Consider the following 10,594-nt stretch of genomic DNA (forward strand, 5'->3'; position numbering starts at 1 on the left):
AGAGTGCAGTCCATGATTCAAATAGTTCTGATAATTTTGAGGAGCCACGGAAATCAGATCTTATCATAGCTTCCACTTTGAGAATGATGGGAAGTCAGCTTTTCATCATGGTGACAAAAATACCTGAGAAAAATCAACTTAAAGGAAGAAAAATTTATTTTGGCTCACAATTTCAGAGCTTTCAGTTCATGGTCAGTTGGCTCCATTGTTTTTAGGCCTGTTAGGAGGCAGAAACATCATGGCAGATGGAGATGGTGGAGGAAAGCGGCTCACTTCATGGCAAAGAGGGGGGGGGGATAGATAGATAGATGGGGGGGTGGGGAGGAGTTAAAAACAAGATATATCTTTCCAGGGCAGGTCCTAGTGATATACTTCCTCCAACTAGGCCCCACCTCCTACATTTTGACTACCTCCCGATAGTCCATGGAATTATCAACCCATCAATATATTAATCTACTGATGAGATCAGAACCATAATGGCCCACCCCCACTCCCTGTATTCTAAACATTGCTGCATTGGGGATCAAGCCTTTGACACCTGAGCCTTTGGGGACAATTTCATATCCAAATTATAACAGGAAATATCTGTTACATAATGTGTAATGTGAGGTTGGAGTTGTGCCGGAGTGAGAAGAAATGATCTTGAGAGGTACACAAAAGTTTCTCTGGATGTTCCTTACATTGTGTTAAGGAAACTTTAAGAGTAGGTGAAGCTTTGCCGCATCTACTGTGAGAATGAAGACCATTCTCAGCAATCAGACTGTTGACAGTCCAGAAAATGTCGATATTGCTCTGAAGGGATGCACAGTTATTGTGAAGGGCCCAAGAGGAACCCTCTAGAGGGATTTCAATCATATCAATGTGGAACTCAGCCTCCTTGGAAAGAAAAAGAAGAAGCTACGGGTTGAAAAATGGTGGGGAAATAGAAAGGAACTGGCCACTGTTCGCACCATCTGTAGTCATGTACAGAACACGATCAAGGGTGTTACATTGGACTTCCGCTACAAGATGAGGTCTGTGTATGCTCACTTCCCCATCAACATTGTTATTCAGGAGAATGGGTCTCTCGTTGAAATTTCTTGAGTGAAAAATACATCCACAGGGTTCGGATGAGGACAGGTGTTGCTTGTTCATTTTCTCAAGCTCAGAAAGATGAATTAATCCTTGAAGGAAATGATATTGAACTTGTTTCAAATTCAGCCGCTTTAATTCAGCAAGCCACAACAGTGAAAACCAAGGATATCAGAAAAATTTTGGATATGTTTCTGAAAAAGGAACAGTTCAGATCCAAGAGTTGTCCAGTCACAGAAACACGTCCTGGAGTCAATTTGATATTTCAGTGATGCAATAAAAGATCTCTATTGACTTTTAAAAAAGAGTGGGTGAAATAAGAAGTCTCTCCAAATGATGAGTTTTGTTTAGAAATTTTGAGGTAAATATTCAAAGAAGAATGATAAGAGGCAGCTAAGAGTTATTTGAATTTTTTTATAATAAGCTTTTGGGGCTGCTTAATTGAAAAAAAGCTATATACTTTTATGCTATGATAAAAAGCAAAGAAACAAAAACATATTCATAATTTTTAGAGAGGATGTGAATTATTTTATAGAAAGAAAACTGGATAAAATGAAATGAAGCATATCTGCAAAGACTGCCAATTGCCCATTGTAACATCGATTCACCTCTTCCCCCTTAATAATGGAACCTCAATATTTAGCAGGGCACATTGCTTTTCAGGAAGTATTTTCCCAGCTTCCCTTCAAACTAGATGGGGCCAAATTATTCTGGCCAATGGTGGATTCAAGATGGCCACAGATTCTTTGGCCCTCCTTCCACTGAAAGATGGTCTATAGCCACCACCCCCCCTTTGAATTGGTCAGATGAGAATCACAAACTATACACAGAGGCCATGCACAGATGTCCTAGTTAAGAGTCCCAGTTGAGCTCTCCACTGACAGCCAGTTATGTGTGGAAAATGTCCTAGACATCCAGCCCAACTGAGCCTTCAGATGACACAGCTCCATCTAACTGTAACTGCTTCTGAGTGACAACTTCCCAGTTGGACACAGTCCATCCACAGAACTGAAGATAATAAGAAGGCTAAGCCTTCTGCTACAGGTAACTAGACTGGTGTCTTTGAGGTAGATGGCACTGTTGTTTTCATTTTTATTGTCTTTCCTTTGAGAGGATCATACATTCCTTCCTAGGGCCACGTTACATCCAATGCCTCCCTCCAGGAGAAGTATTCCCTGCTTCTCAGTTAATGTAAGTCTAGTCACATGGTTGGTTTTGGTTAATGGAACATGAGCACAGTGACAAATGGCCCACTCAAGTAGAGACTTTAAGAGAAATTGCGTAGATCAGCCATTTCCTTCCTCTGTCATCAGACTGAAGGCTGCTCTTCAGTTTGGGTTCCTGTATGAGTTTTCTGAAGTTGATCAAATACCATTGAGTAGGTGGCTTAAGTCGCAGAAATGTATTTCTCATAGTTTATGAAGAACAGAAGTCATACATCAAGGTGTCCTCAGGGTTGGTTCCTGCTGAGAGCCATGAGGGACCGATCTGTTCCAGGCTAACAGAGGCTCACCTTCTCCCTGACTTCATTCTGCACCTGTGTCCTAATTTCCTCTATTTTTATAAAGAAAGATATCAGTTTCATTGAGTTGGGGCTGTTGATGGAATTTAATTACTTCCTTCAAGACCCCGGTTCCTTAATATGGCTATATACTGAGGTATTACATGAATTTTGAAGGGACAAATTCAGCTTACAGCAATCCTCAAATAGGAGTAAATATGGAATAAAGTGAGAAAAAAAAAGACATTGTAAGCCCCTAATATTTTGGAGTTTCTTGTTTCAGTTTTAGTGTCGCATAAGATAATCAGTACAGTCTGGTGAAAAGATGAGCACATTCTTCTGTCCCTCTTCTTCCTTCACGTTGCTTGGGATGTGGACAAGAAGCTGACATTCTTAGCTTACACTGTGAGGTGCATGCTAAGGATGGCTGCTATGTTTACTGTCTTGCCTTCATGGGAAAAAGAAACTTCTATCTAATTTAACACAGAAGGGAAAATTAGGACAAGGCTTCCTTAATTAGAATTGTGCTTCAGAGAGCTCTGATTGGACAAGGGGTGTGGGGAGAGGCAAATAGGTAGGGAAAATGCAAAGAGAGGATAAAGAACCCCCTTGTTGTAAATTTGCCTGTAAATTACAGTGGAACGTGTGTATTCTGAGGGTTCTGCATCTGTGGAGTCTGCCAATCTAGGATTGAAATATTTTGAAAAAATATTTATGTATATCTTGAAACATGTACAGACTGGTCTTGTCATACTCATTAAACAATACAAAATAATTTATATAACATTTATATTGTAATAGTATTGTGAGTGATTTAGAAATGATTTAAAGTATATGGAAGGGAGTGTGTAGCTTATGTATATATAACATTTTATATGAAGATGTTAGCTTAAGCAGATTTTGGTATCTTCCTGGGGGTCCTAGAACCAATCTCCCTTGGATTCTAACGGATGATTGTATAATTCAACGTCTTTTAAAAGACAGCCTTGTAAATGAGATTGTTGAGTAATCCCAGCAAACACAAGGTACACTAGAATCAGATATGGTCCCAAGCCATTTTGTCATTCCAGTTTTCAAAAAGAGGAAGAGAGATTGTGCAAACGATTGAATTATGGCTTTATTTTATTTCCTGGAGTTCCAAGAAGAGGAAGTGGTTGGATCATCATTGGGGAGGCCTTATTTCCTAATGTGACAGATATATTAGACTAGGGTGCCAGGGCAGATGTGGTTGTGTGTACTTTGAAACTAAAGTACTGCATTTGAAAGGGTTTCAAGATGTCTCCACAGATCAGTTAGAGGAATATCCGTTGGATAGAAGACGGAAAGGGTGTGTGAAGGAGAGTTTCCAGCACGCTAGCTCTCCCTCATTCCTTGTCATGGAGCCCTCTCCATGGTAAGGGTTGGCTCCCCCTTGTGGTTGAAAATGGTTGATACTTGCCATGTGTGTAGACAGGGGTCTTCCTCTGGGAGCTTCTACCCCACATTGTGATAACAAAAACTTTTCTCATATTTTATTGACTTCCAACCAGATTAAGAGTCCCTCTCTGGGTCAGTTTCTCTGCCCAAGGGAAAAGAATTTTAGCTTAGCTTAAGGCTGATTAACTAGTGCTTGAATTGTCTTTCTCCAAAACATATTGGCTCCCTGGAGTCAGAAGGGTGTGATTATATTCATATATATGTATTTCTCAAAAATATAAGTAACAAGAGAAGAGGGAGTGTATATTTGGTAGGCAAGCACAATATTCACCATTATTGGAAGGTTTTGAGAATGAGTTTTTTTAATTCTACTATGTAAAAATTTAAATTTTGATGAGATAAACATTCAGGTAGATTTATTAGGATTATTTCAGCCACAAAATACACTACAGTTAATTAAATGAGCAAACCCAAGGGGTAGAATTGTTTAGTATTATCTATTTTGTAGCTGAGACATCTTGGCCCAAAATTATGATTTTGGTTTAATTATAATCTAAGTTAACACTCTACCTGATTATAATTGACCAATATGTTTATCTTCTTTAAAACATTAGAAGAGGATTATGTTTTCAATCTGGATAAGAATGAAAAAGATTCTTTTTTAATTATAGGAGAGCGCATACTTAGTTTATCTAAAGATTTGTATCAAATTGCTGTGGTATGAATTTAAAAGGAAGTTTTTGGAATGCAGTCCTTTAAAAAACGCCATTTGAAACATTACTTTGGATTACTTAAACTTCAGTGTTGTTCTCAAGATGCTAAATACAAAAAAAGTCTCTTGAAAGGTCCTTAAGTGTCTTGGAGCATTTTATGAGAGAAAGATTCTATTAAGAAAATGTCCAGAGTGGCTACTAGGTTTAGCCTGTTCTTTTGTGTTTCTTTTAGGACAGTACAGGGGTCTGAACCCAGGACAGCACACATGCTAGGCAAACACTGCACTACTGAGCTACACCTTAGCCCTGATAAATCAGTAAAGTGAAGTGAAGTATAGTATACCAAGGGTCCCGGGTAAAAACTTTATTTCAAAACCAGGTTATTCCTTATGCTGAATGTTTAACTGAGAAGACAGTGTGTGCAATGTATTTTAAAAAAGAAACTAAAGAGATTGAGCCCATATTTGGTGAAACAACAGATCTGTAATTTCTGGGAAGTTGAGAGAAACTCCTTTTGTAAATAAATCATCCCATAGGGTGTGTTCTAGAAGATTAAGGTCAAAGCAAAAAAAAAAAAAAAAAGTTTAAACCCTGTCATTCACAACAGGGTATAATGAGTTTCATCAGCAGAAGATTGCCGCTGGAGGACATCATCCCTTGAAAATAATTAAATATTCTGCAACTCCTTGTTACTCAAAGTGTGGTCCATGGACAAGCAAGATCATTATCATGTGAAGCCTGTTCTACCTGCAGAACCTCACCTCTATCCCATACCTACTGACCTGAAGTAACCTGAATCTGCCCTTTAACAAGGCTCCCAGGGGACTCATGTGCTCTCGTTAAATTTGATCACAGATTAGTAAATCTCAATTAGAGAGATTTGCACAGTTCAGAGTATTGCCGCTGGGGGTGGGGACGGGGGAGTTAGCAAAAGAATCTGGATTTCTACAGGTTCAGTCAACCCAAGTCCTTCAGCTTTCTCACAAAAATTTCAATTCCTTTTACTGTGATAGCTACTCATGAAGTTGAGCAACTTAAATTTAAAATCTGGATCTGCCACTTACCAGCTATATGACTTCAGGCAAGTTACTCCAACAATTGCAGACTAGTTTTTCTTATCTCTAGAATGGGGATGATCTTAATCTCAATCTGTTAATAAGAATTGAGATGATAGGGAGCCCAGGGTCTGCCACATATGAGGAAATCAGTGAATTTTTGTTCTCTTCCTCTTTGCTGGAACATGTAGTCCATTGAAACAGAGTTATCTACTATAAGTGATGCAGAGACTACAGCAATTCTTCCCTACATAGCAAAACCGCAATGTGGTTCCTATAAAACAGATTTAAAACAGCTCTACTTGCCAAGTAAGTGGTTCACAAAATGATATTTAAATAATTAAATAGAATGGAATTGTTTAATGTGGTCCATCTGGATGCCAAATTGTACCCGCCAAAATGATAATTTGGATTTTAACATAATTGATACTTTACTGTTCTTGAGTCTGATGTGTTAACAAGCTTTGCTGCTGCTTTGCTACTTAGCTTTTACTCAGTGGCTGCTTCTGAGTCTTCGTCTTGTTGCATTTCCTAGCCTTCCTTGCAATCCTTGACCAATGAGGGGTCAGAAGTCCATCCCCTAGTTCTTTCCTTGCCCTGGCACCAGGAATTGAACCCAGGGGCACTAACCACGGAGCGATGTTCCTGGTCCTTTTGATTTTGAGACAGGATCTTGCTAAGTTGCTGAGACTGGCCTTGGACTTGTGATCTTCCTGCTTCAGCCTTCTGGGTCTTTAGGATTACAGGCACATGCTGCTACTCCAGGCTCATTCCCTGGTTTTCAGATGTGTGGCAAGGGCAGGGGGTTAGGTGGGTTTCTAATGGGTTGTTGAATGGTTGAGAATCTGTTCCTGAAAGACATTCTGGGCTGAAAATTCTAAACTCCTTGTACTATCAGTAGTTCTTTATAGTTAAACAATTGCCCTATCTTAAACTCCATGATCACACCATCCCAGTATAACAAGACTACATAGTGATGGATAGACTGCCTGGAGTGGCTGAGAACGTAAGGGTGATGCATGGGCAAATCCATGTGACTAATGATGTGGTGGCTGTTCATGGATCCTCTCCTTTTGTGGGCTGCAGGGCTCCATGATTCCTGTCAGTGCAGAGAATCATCTTCTCAATATGGGATCCTTTATTTTAGAAATGTTTTAAAAACCAAATATTATCTGTATTCTCATTACCCAGAATTAACTGTTAATTCACTACATTCCACTTTTTTCAATTCTGCAAATATTTTAATGAAATAATCATGGTTCATTAAAATAGCTTGAAAATCAACCTACAGCTTATTATATAATTTATTATCATTAATAATATTCAAGATCTCTATCAATAATCATTCATCTATTTCTTTTCTCAAAAGAACAGAACTCTTAAAAATAAATATTCATTTCAAAGTTAACGTAAGAAGTATATGTGTTGCTCAATGTAAGTTTTTTAGATGTTCCATAATTGGGATGATGGGACATAATGGGTTAATATCCTGTTTAGGCATCATTTCCTGTTCCATGCCCCCTCCCAACCTCTCCAAAGGCAACCACCTACAGTTGGGTGTGTGTCACTATATACCTTTATGAAAACTTATTTTCTCTCTCTCCATATACATAACCAAGTACTATTATTTTGTGAGTTACTTTTTGAAGTATTATTTATGTAAATGATATCACATGGTGACATTGTTTTTGAAGATCATCTCCCTTTTTTTGACCTTGTGCTTTTGAGGTCAGCCATGTTGATATACCTAGTTCATTTTTTTTTAATATAGAGATAATTAACTTTATTTAAAAGCATCAAAACATTCAGTCTTAGAAATAGATCACATTTTACTCCTCTCATTTTTGCATTTGTAGATGTGGCTAATATCTAGCAGCTATAGCAGCTATCAGTAGATCTGCGAATGCCCAGCATTTCTATTTCTACCCCAATGATTTGCTTACTTCACCATTATCTGCCATCTTCATCAGAGATTATTAGCACATTAACAGGACTTATCCTTCCAGGTAAAGTGACAAATTTGTGCTTTATCCTTTTTTCCTCTAATAAGGTTAGAGGTGATGTTTGTACTCTCTGGCAAACTCAGAAACCCTAAATAAAAGACATACATCAAACAGCTCATTCATCAAGGACAGGGTAGCTCATATGTCTACCTTAACTTGGTTGACATTGTTAGACACAAACCAGAACAGAGATTATTTCCATGTTTAGGCTTCTGTATTCACAGTTTGCCTTTCACTCCATTGGCTGTAGAAGGAAGTTTTTGTGGCTTCTGTCTGTCAGAGAAAATGTGTTTACCCTTATTAGCAAAGTCAACAGAGTAATGATACCAAGGTCTTTGAGGTCATCTTCCTGTCACACTGAATGGAGCAGTTATTTTAGTTTAGTTATTTTAATCCCCCATATAAATGGGATTGTCCAGTTTTTTTAAGACTCTTCATCTTCTGACACCCTCAATTAAGAATTTATTCCAAATAGTCAAATAAAAATGTGTCTGTGTAAAGTTGTACATCAAAGCAAAATATACCACAAAGCAGTTAATAGTCTGAGAAGTTGAGTTAGGTTTTAACTTTGGTGAAAATGAGCCCATAAGCATGATTAAGGGAGTGTGTGTGTGTGTGTGTGTGTGTGTGTGTGTGTGTGTGAAGGCAGAGCCACACTTGTGGTTGGCGGTATAGATAAACATGTTTCAGAGGAGCTATGTTCCAACTACCCTCTCTAATTACTGATGTCTCACTTTTTATTCCAATTAGAATTTTTTCCCCCTGAAGCTCCATGGATTCCTTCTGGTTGAAGTCTCCAGTGGCTATGTATTGCCAAATTCTAGAGTAAATACTCAGTCTTCAGCCTACTCTAGTCTTAGAATATTTGACACAGTTGACCACTCCCTCCTTGAAATGCTTTCCTCATCTGGCTTCCAGGGACAACATAGTCTCTTTTGTGAAACTAGACCTTCATCTTCTCAACAAATTATATTTTTAAAAAATCGTTTCTTTTTTTAACTGGTGCGTTTTGGTTATATATAAAATCAAAATGCATTGTGATTCATTCATCTATGAATCACCTTCCAGAACTTTAATGCCAGTATACCCAAGGGTTCAGTCCTCCTGTTTCTTTCCTTTTCCATTTCCTTTTTTTTTTTTCTTTTTTGGTGCTGGAGATTGAACCCAGGGGCACTTTACCAGTGAGCTACATCCCCATCCCTTTTTATATTTTATTTTAGATAGGGTCTTGAAAAGTTGGTTAGGGCCTTGCTAAGTTGCTGAGGGGCAGGCCTTGAACTTGTGATTCTCCTGCCTCCTGAGTTTCTGGGATTACCGCACTCGGCTCTTCACTGTTTTTCATGTTGGCAGATGTGATCTCATGTAATGCGTTCCCTTAAGTGCCATTAGTAATGCAATAAGTCTAAATTATACCTCCACTCCAGATCTTTTCCTTGGCCTTCCAATTCTCGAGCCCAATTTGCCTTTTTGGCGGATCCTCTTGGAAATAATTTGATAACTCTGCCTTAAAAAGTGTAGCACTGAAATCATGAATTCTATATCTCAAATGTTTTTCCCATTTCAAAAAATGGAACCTCTATTTATCCAATTGCTCAGGCCACAAATTCTGACTACTTTCCCTACCTTTGTGTTCCATATCATTCAATCAGAAAATGTGCTTTTATCTTTAAAATATATCCAGACTGTGACCATCTATCAGCAACTCCATCCCTACCAGTTTAGTCCAAGTTGCAATAATTTCTTCATGGTCTGTGCCACTAGCTTCAACTAGCCTTTGTTTTCCCGCTACTGTCTTATAATACACTGATCACTGCACAGTAGCCTCTTTTAAATATTATTTTTTTTGCTTTAACCCTTAAGTGGTCTCCTATCATGGTTGGAACAAAATAGAAAGCACTTCCAGGAGTTTACCACATTGGAGGCCTTTTCTGGAGCCTATGCACTTGATATTCTTAGCCTGGAGTATTCTTTGCGGATATTTTCATGGCTTACCCTCTCACTTCTCTCAGATTTCTGTACAAGACCCAGTTTTCAAAGCCCTTTCTGATCACCCTATCTATATCTTTCCGCTACCCTCTTTTTCCTGAATCTGCTTCATTTTTCTTTCCATTTCTTTGTGCAGTATCTATTTCATTAGAACATATGTTCCACATGGGCAGGGACTCTCTTTAATTCACTATTGTATACCCCAACCCAGGCTAATGCCTAGCAGATGCATTTGGTAAATTATTTAATGAATGGATTCTATGCCATTCTTGTTGCTCTTTTATGTTTTCATTGTAGTTATAATTATTGAAAAAGTGTCATTTCAGAGGATGTTGTCCAAGAGTCATCTGGTTTCCTTGCTTTTATCCCCATTGTACCTGAGCCACTACATATTTTCATAGGCATGAATAAATTGCCCAAGAAACCCTAATATTCTATGGACATTTTGGAAGCCATGACATCTCATGCACTTTTTTGGGTTCCAGCCTTTCCTCTAAATATTTTGTAAAACTTCAAGAAATTGTAAGCCAGACAGATATAAAATCAGAAATATTATATATAGCATACATTTTCTTGTTGAGAACAATAAAAGATGAAGAAAAAAAGAACCTAAATTCTTGATTTTGCATATGTACATATATGCACACATAGCTTTAAGTATGTTGTTCTCCGTTCAAAAATCTAAAATAGAGTTTGCCAAGAACATCATGGATTTCCTCAATGATTACATATGTGACATTTATAATTGGAATATTATATGCATGCAAATGAGCACAAAATAATGCTAAGAGTAAATTAAGATGGGAATTTAGTAAGCGAGTTTGTTCTTCCTCTACTTGGTACGTAGTA

The 10,594-nt window shown here is 38.0% G+C and overlaps 1 pseudogene; it reads left to right on the plus strand.

The window, feature by feature from the left end:
• Positions 1-730: 730 nt before the first annotated feature.
• On the plus strand, positions 731-1,351 carry LOC101975908 (large ribosomal subunit protein uL6 pseudogene; annotated as a pseudogene).
• Positions 1,352-10,594: the final 9,243 nt, after the last annotated feature.

This window comes from Ictidomys tridecemlineatus, chromosome 4 (assembly GCF_052094955.1).
Source record: "Ictidomys tridecemlineatus isolate mIctTri1 chromosome 4, mIctTri1.hap1, whole genome shotgun sequence".
Classification (NCBI taxonomy): Eukaryota; Metazoa; Chordata; class Mammalia; order Rodentia; family Sciuridae; genus Ictidomys; species Ictidomys tridecemlineatus.